This window comes from Chinchilla lanigera, unplaced genomic scaffold, assembly GCF_000276665.1.
Source record: "Chinchilla lanigera isolate Chin_1 unplaced genomic scaffold, ChiLan1.0 scaffold00080, whole genome shotgun sequence".
Classification (NCBI taxonomy): domain Eukaryota; kingdom Metazoa; phylum Chordata; class Mammalia; order Rodentia; family Chinchillidae; genus Chinchilla; species Chinchilla lanigera.
In genome coordinates, this window is record NW_004955481.1 from 3,829,413 (window position 1) to 3,836,743 (window position 7,331).

General features: G+C 44.1%; 1 protein-coding gene across 1 annotated transcript in view; it reads right to left on the reverse strand.

The window, feature by feature from the left end:
* The window catches only part of Taok1 (TAO kinase 1), a gene marked incomplete in the record, with an annotated part of 137,524 nt that extends 130,727 nt beyond the window's left edge, over positions 1–6,797 (reverse strand). Inside the window, 1 exon segment of the mRNA XM_013503358.1 lies at positions 6,483–6,797.
* Positions 6,798–7,331: the final 534 nt, after the last annotated feature.

Below are 7,331 nucleotides of genomic sequence, written 5' to 3' on the forward strand. Positions count from 1 at the left end.
TGAGCTCATTTTGTAGCCCAGGCTGGTCTCAAACTCCTAACGATCCTCTTGCCTCAGCCTCCCCAGTGCTGGGATTACAGGCGTGCACCACCATGCCCAGCAGGGACAGTGTCTTAATACACATAATAATCAGTTTGTTGAATGAATAAATTTTGAATTATAAAGCACTCTCAAGGTGAAGACAGACCTATAAAGATCATCTAAATAAAAAGCTTTTAAAAAATGAGTATTCTGGATGTCTTCAAAGTCACACATGAGAAAAAGTTCTAGAGGCAGTAATGTGATAAATGTTTTTCTTAAATTAATGAAATACCAAGGGGGAGGGATGATTCATATTAGGAACCAGGAATACAGCTCAGTGGTGGCAAAGTACATGCATGCACAAAGCCTTTGGTTCAATCTCCAGTACCCCTCAAACAACAATGAATACAACTCACATTAGTATTAAGTAATATATAGTAATTCACTATTAAGTACAAAAAGTAAGATACCCTTATAATCTAATCATTTCTCTAAAAATGTCAGATTCTGGACTAGTGGTATAGCTCAGTGGGGTAATGACTAGCATGCACCAGGCACTGGGTTCAATCTCCAGAACTGCAAATGTCAGATTCCAAAATGTATAAATCAATTTTAACTCAAATTATAGACTGCAGGTCAGATGTGATGGCACACACCTATAATCCTTACAACAACAGCCCGAAGCGGGAGGACTGCAAATTTGAAGGCTACAAAGCCAATTTAGTGAGACCCTGTCTCTAAATAAAAAGGGCCTGAGGATGTAACTCTGTAGAAGTGTTCAATCCCAAGTACTGGGGGGAAAAACACACATACACACAAAAATAAATTCTGTGTATGTGTGCTAGGGATCAAAGCCAGGCTTCATACATGGCAGGCAAGCACTCTACCACTTAGCCACATTCCCAACTCCTCCGTGACATTCTTGGCTTGTTGTATTTTTTTGAGTTTGTTTGTTTGTTTTGAGACAGGAACTTGCTAAGTAGCTTAGGCCGGTCTCAAACTCATGATTTTCCTATCTCAGCCTCTCAGAGTGCTGGGATTACAGGCATGTAATACCACACCTTACTTCATTCTTAAATATTAGACTTCCTATATTCACTCATAAACATGTATTAAGCAGCAAGTGCATGACTGCCAGCAAGTTTTTAAGTGCTTATTATCAGGCAGTATGTTATGCACTTAAGGATTACCCTATTTTAACAGCTCAGTAAAGATACTGTTCTCATATTATCTATAGAAAAATAAAGCTTAAAAAGTTAAAGTAACAGCCAGGTGTAGTGTCGCATGTTTGTAATCCCAGCACTCTGGAGGCTGAGACAGAAGGATTGCTGTGAGTTCGAGGCTAGCCTGGGCTACATAGTAAATTTAAGACCAGCCTGAATTACAAAGCAAGACCCTGTCTCAAAAAAGAAAAAAAAAGTTAAAGTAACACATCTAATAAATGCTAACATTAAGATAATACTCGCCAGGTGTGGTGGCGCATGCCTATAATCCCAGCACTTGGGAGGCTGAGGTAGGAGGATCGTTGCGAGTTTGAGACCAGCCTGGGCTACAAAGTGAGCTCAGGGCCAGCCTGAACTGCAGAGCGAGACCCTGTCTCAAAAAGACCAAAAAAAAAAAAGAAAAAGATAATACTAAGTGCCAGAAAGTCTTGTTCCATTTTATTATAATTTTTTTCTCAGAAACTAAATTTTGCCTGTCTTTCAAAATGTTGCTGCCTGGCAAGCATAAAGTCCTGAGTTCAATTTCCGATACCAATAATAATAATGTTGCAGTAATTCACCTACATCCCAACTTGTATAAAATTATTTGATCAAATAATTTATTAAGAGGAAAAAACGGAGCCAGGCATGGTGGTGCAGCCTGTAATCCCAGCTCTTGGGAGGCTGAGGCAATAGGATCACCATGAGGCCAGCCTGGGCTACATAGTTCAAGGCCAGTCTGAACTACATAGTGAGACCTTGTCTCAAAACAAACAAAAAAACAAATAAACAAAAAGTTAAAAACTGGCCCAAACTGGCCGCTTTTTAGCTTAAAGGTAAATCAGAGGGCAGTTAAATGTAGTTACATTGACTTCTTTTTTTTTTTTTTGAGATAAAGCCTCAAGAGATACTCCTGGCTCATTAACATTTTTACTAGGGTGTGATATATCAGTGTGCAAGGTACTTAGTAACCTGTACTTTTACTTATAGGCCAGATACTTACATTCTGAGCACTCTTCTACCTTTTATGGACCACTTAACTTTTTCACTAAGTAAGAAGATACAAGGGCCAGATGTGGTGGCGCATGCCTGTAATCTCAGCACTCAGGAGGCTGAGGCAGGAGGATCGCTGCGAATTCGAGACCAGCCTGGGCTACATAGTGAGCTCAAGGCCAGCCTGAACTGCATAGTGAGACCCTGTCTCAAAAAGACAAAAAAAGAAAAAAAAGGCCAGGGATATACCTCAGTGGCACAAGCGCCTACCTGGCAAGTGCAAGGTCCCGAGTTCGATTCCCGGTGCCAAAAAAAAAAAAAAGAAGAAGATACAGCCTTCTGGGCATGGTGGCATACACCTGTAATCCCAAAACTCAGGAAGTTGAGGGGCAGGAGAATCATGCAGCATTCAAGGCCAAAATTATATACATCGAGACCCTGTCTCAAAAAAAAAGAAGGCACGCCTTACACTAAATTTCAGAACAAAAAAGTCTGCTTCCAGCACAAATGTACGGGTCTGATAGAGAAACAGAAATAATCTTTACTATATGACAGAATAGCTTAACTTTTTAAATGCTTGTAGACCCTCCATACAATGTTTTAATTCACTGTTTTTTAGAAGACATGAGACTTCCTTAATGAAATTAAGTATCAACTTTCATAAAACAACTTCAAACACTTCAACCTAACAACAGAATATAATAGAATGGAACACTACAGGTTGTCTCTTACCTCCCAACCCTGCTCCTCCTACTTTTCCTACTCCCCATCCTGCCCCATACAGAAGACTGAACTCAGGACCTTTGCGCTGAGCTACATCCTCAGCCCTATTTCTATTTTTTAAATTGAGATAGGTTCTGGCTAAGCTGCTAAATTGTCCAGGTTGCCTTGGTGTTCCAGAGTGCAGGGATCACAGGTATGTACCATCATGCCCAGCTCTCACATTTTATAATAGAAATCTTGAAAAATATAAAAAATAATCCTTCCATGACTAGGTTCAGAAACCTAGTTGGCACTCTGTTTAAAGGAACAGTGTCGGGCTGGGGATATAGCTCAGCAGCACAAGTGCCTACCTGGCCAGCGCAAGGTACCGAGTTTGATTCCCAGTACCAAAAGATAAATTAAAAAAAATTAAAAAGGAACAGGGTCAATTTTATATAAGACTTGCCTGCGGAAATCACACTTTTTACAAAGAGTTTCACTCATACACGATCCTGAACTGATTAGCAACCCTTAACCAATATGTACCCAAAAAAATCCCAATTTCTGAAAAGTTATATTAGTACAACTGCAATTAATTAATACACACAGCCAGACCCAGTGCTGGTTCATACATACAATCCCAGCTACTCCAAGGCTCCAGTTCCAGGCCAACCTGAAAAACGTGGGGAGACCCTGTTTCAAAAAGATCTGGGGATGTAACTCAGAAGTAAAGTGTCCCCACGTTTGATCCAAAGTACCATACACACACACAGAAGACATTCTTGATAACCAAAAAGAGATGTAAAATACTTGGTTATTTTAATATACAAATCAGCCACATGCAAAAGACAACTTACTTCCAGGTAATATGAAGAACAGATTAATCTTTCTCTAATCTCAACTCAACAGTTGGCCCTTAGATAACTTCTGGACTTACTAAGTATCCAAGTCTGTTAATAACCAGCAAATTATTAAATTATTTGTATCCAGTCTTTCTGGTATCCTATAATTAATCCATTTCTTTCTTATTTGTGGAATGACATCCTAACATCAGACCAAATACCACATACACATCTTGATAGAAATCTTATTTTTTATTAACATATTCAGTTGGTTGCCACGTCTACAGCTGTCAAAAAAATCCATATGATAGAAAATACAACAGTCATTTTCTACTTAATTCAACCCTGTTTTGGGTCTGTACACTGCTGCCTCTCTTAAGTCCTTTCAGAGGCCTGGGGATGTAGCTCAGTGGAAGAGTATTTGCCTTGCATGCAGAAGGCCCTGGGTCTGATCTCCAGCACAGCAAGGAAAAACAAAAATTCTCAGATTTTAAATTTATTTGAAATACTATCCTTTAGTTTGGAAGCAATGTTTTTTTTACTATCACGATAATCTCAGCCTATTAAAAGCCTCCAAACAAGTGATTCTTACAAATTCTTCCACGTATAAAACATAAGAATTATAACAAAATTAACAAATCAGATATCAGAATGCCAAAAATTAAGTCATTAAAAGAGAATCCAGAGAAAGAGCCAGTTGTGAAAGAACAGGAAGTGATGTACAATGTCATTTTCTAGATGAACTATTTAGAAACATAAGAAGTGCCATACTCATCTGGAATTAACCCAGACTAATCGCTCTCAGTATTCTCTTTCTGACAATGCCATCAGAGATCATCTGAAATAACCCTCAGGCAGCTTTTCTTTAATAATAAATTTATCAAATTGATCATGCACACAATTTTAACACTTTTAGGCAATTCCTACTAGTTATGGAAAACAAAGTTTCTTTTTTGGTTATCCTGAAGAGTTGTACCTCTGAGTTCTAGTATGCTAGCATATATCAAATTGTTAACCTATACGGTATAAACATTCTGAAAGCTTGTAGTCTTAATTGATAAATTCTAGACAAAAAAAAAAAAAAAAAAAACAACGAAGAAAATGTCGGGCGTGGTGGCACACCATAATCCCAGCACTCGGGAGGCTGAGGCAGGAGGATCACTGCAAGCTCAAGACCAGCCTGGGCTACAAAGTGAGCTCAAGGCCAACCTGAACTACATAGTGAGACCCTGTCTCAAAAAGACAAAAAAACAAAACAAAACAAAACAACACATACCACTTGTTAGTAAAATAAGACAACTCATCTACAACATATTTTAGTCATTTCCATCACTTTGTGAAAAATTATTTAATGCTACCAATATTTACATGTGGAACATTTTTAAACCACTAGTATATCTAAACACTTGAAGGAAGAAAAGGTACTGGCGGCACATCTTAAGTCCTTTAAGACTTAACGACTTCTTTTTGTGCACAAAAGGCACTTAATAATTGTATTTATTTCCACTCTGAGGGCAAAACCAACAAGTACTACTGCAAATCAGATTATTTAAAAAAAATATATGACAGGAGGCAAAAGTGAAAAGTATGGCTACAGAACACAGACCCATTATAGTATAATTAAGCAGATTAGTTTACTATCCTGCATTTCCTTAAGAAACAGAGCACTGGCAACAGAAACGATTGTAACCTGATCACTTTCAAAAAATTCCAATTTCAATATTCCACAAAGTAGTATTAACCTTAAAAATTCAGAGCCTAGGGGCAAATGTCCATCAGACTGCCTCTCTGTATGTAATATTCTTCAATAATTTCTTCAAGAACTATAAAAGCGCCAGGAAGAAAAAAAGGGAAACTGAGAGGATACAAATTATTTTATTTGAATTCTAACGAAAATTCAAGCTGCTCAAAAAATGTCAATCCAGATATTTCTCTCTCTCAAAAGGAGGGAGCAAGACATCAAGTGTTCTAACAGGAGAAGGGTCCCCTCGAGAGGCCATGTCCCCCAATAATAACAACAGGAGCAGATACACTTCCCATGGACAGTTCAAGGGAAAAGTATTAACGGAACTGTTATCAATTTAAAATCAAAGGAAAAAGAGTAACCTTTCCAAGGGAAGCGCCATTACACTTCCCTCTCCTGCTCTCCATCCCTCCGGTGTATACATGGGTCTGTGTGAGAAGAAACTGCCTCGGACTTCTGCAGCACTGCAGTAGACTAGAGGTTGAGGAAGGGGGAAGGGAAGGGGGAGAGAACGGCTTCCATCACCCCCACAGAAGAGGGATACAGACTTCCTGCGGGGGAGGGGGTGGGAGCGCCCCGGCTACCTACTCCCTTCCCAAGTCTCCTTCCCCAAGAACACAGTACACAGACACTACAAAGGAGGAGCGAGTGGAGGGACCGGACGAAAGGGACCTCGCGCTTTCACATCGGGGTGCACCTCAACCCAGGCTCGCAAGGAGGGCCACACCTTCCTTGAAACATACCCTTCCACCACCCCTTCCGGTGACCCTCAGGAAAAAGGAATGTAATTGCTCCCGCTCCTCAAAACACAGGGCACCCAGCTCACCGGCTTCTCCACCCCACCCACAGACCCACAGACCCTCCTGCGTGCTTCCCCCACCCTGCCCTCACATCCCTTCTTTCACACAGAGGCCTCGGGGGGCCGGGTTTCCCCGCCCCCCTCCATGCCTCCCTCTCCCAAAGCAGAGGTGCCCTTACCCTTTCGCCGACAGGTCTGGGGCGGAGCAGGCAGCCCCCCGCAGAGCTCCGACGGCCGTTACGCTGGAGCGCGAGGAGTGAGGAGGAGGGGGCCCGGAGACACACCGTCCCCCCCCCAGCCCCTGCGAGCCGCCCAGCCCAAGCTCTGCGACAAGGGGCGGGGGGGGGGGGATAAGGGGACGACGGGGGTCGAGGAGGCGCCCTTAGAGCTCGGGCTCAGCTAAGATGGCGCGGGGAAGTGTCGGGAGCAGCCGCCGCCGCCGCTGCCGCCGCCGCCGCCGCCTCGGGGGAACCGGCCTGGGCCTCGGCCGCTTCCCGTCTTCACACAGCCGAGGCCCTCTCGGTCCCCCGCCGCGGCCCCTCGGCGGGCGGGCCCACGCGCAGCCCTCCGCCACCACCACCACCCCTGGGAAGGGGGCGCTCACAAAGGGAAGAGAGGCCGCGGGCCGGCCGGCGGGCGGCGGGGCGGGGTCCCCAGGGGCCGGGAGGCCTCCAAGGTTCTAGGGTGCTTAGCGCTCTCGGCCCGCGAAGGGCGCAGGACGAGCGGGACCCCTCCTCTCTCCTCAAGCAGGCAGCGACACCGACTCACTCTCTTTGCCACCCTCCCTCTCTCCCTCCGAGCCCTGAAGCCACAGAGCCCGGCCGCTGCCCAGGTTCCCCCCCTTCCCCAACACCACTCCCCTCCTCCCGACAGTCATCCCAGTCTCCGATCTCGCGAGGTTTCCTGCCTGACAGGCCCGACCCTGCGCGAGACACGACTGCGTGCCCGCGCGTCCTCACAAGAACGCGCAGATCCTTTCTGTGGGCGGAGTAGCTCGGGTGGGCGGAGTAGCTCGGGTGGCCGGAGTC